This window comes from Arachis duranensis, chromosome 8, assembly GCF_000817695.3.
Source record: "Arachis duranensis cultivar V14167 chromosome 8, aradu.V14167.gnm2.J7QH, whole genome shotgun sequence".
Classification (NCBI taxonomy): domain Eukaryota; kingdom Viridiplantae; phylum Streptophyta; class Magnoliopsida; order Fabales; family Fabaceae; genus Arachis; species Arachis duranensis.
The window spans coordinates 47,380,774-47,381,736 of record NC_029779.3 but is presented as its reverse complement, the minus strand read 5'-3'; positions in this window follow the sequence as shown (position 1 = coordinate 47,381,736).

Here is a 963-nt window from a genome sequence, read left to right as displayed (position 1 = left end):
GGACAAGCCTTGGGCCAGAAAACTGACCCGGCACAACCACAAAGAAACCAAAACCCCAAGACCCAACCCGCTTCAGGATCCATTCAATGGACCGTAATGACATCCCCTTGTATGGAGATGTTCTGGTGGCGCACAACGCTACTGTCCGCAGCTTGAAGAAGCTAATGCATGGATCAAAAAGCTGCAGCATTCCATTGTCCTCAGTGAAGTCGAGCTGAATCCGCCTGGACACATCCTGGGATGTCCGTCACTGCTACCCAACGCCGGTCCCAAAAAGAAGCCCCTAGTGATGGATCCGCCGTAAAGAACATCCAACAGAGCCAGCAGCTGGCCCTTCAGTGAGCTCCCTTTTCCCGTCGATCCCAGCGATTCACCGAAGCAACAACTCCAGTCTGCTATCCAGCTAAAAAAGGAACCTGCATGCTTGATATTCAATACCCTCCTAACAAGGACGGTGCCATCAACTGCTTTCAAGAAGCCCTAGAAGTTTGAACCTGCACTCAAAGTAAGTCACTATCTAATTAAATTGAGATCCCTTTTTTTTTTGGATCAGAATACTATTCATACATTTTCGGGTTCTTTTTTTTTTTGGTCAAGATACATTTTCGGGTTCTTAAATTAGAACACATTTTAAGAGACAACCAATTTGCCATAGCCCATATGATCCAGGCCTCAACTGCAAGAAAATCTATTCTTAATCAATTAATCACATATAGTTTTTGTATTTTGGGCTAGAAATTATCAAATAGTTTTTGTAAGAAGAACACTCCCCTCAATCTCATGGCTTAATTGGGTCTATTTGGCAGACCCAACATATACATCACATAGCTTGTTTCAGGCCATAAAAAATAAATTATAAAACCCATTACAAATCGTTTAGCCCGTACACATTACTTCATGACTCCAACAAAAACAACTTTATATGACCCAAACCAAAAAATAGTTTTTTTTTACAAGGTGACG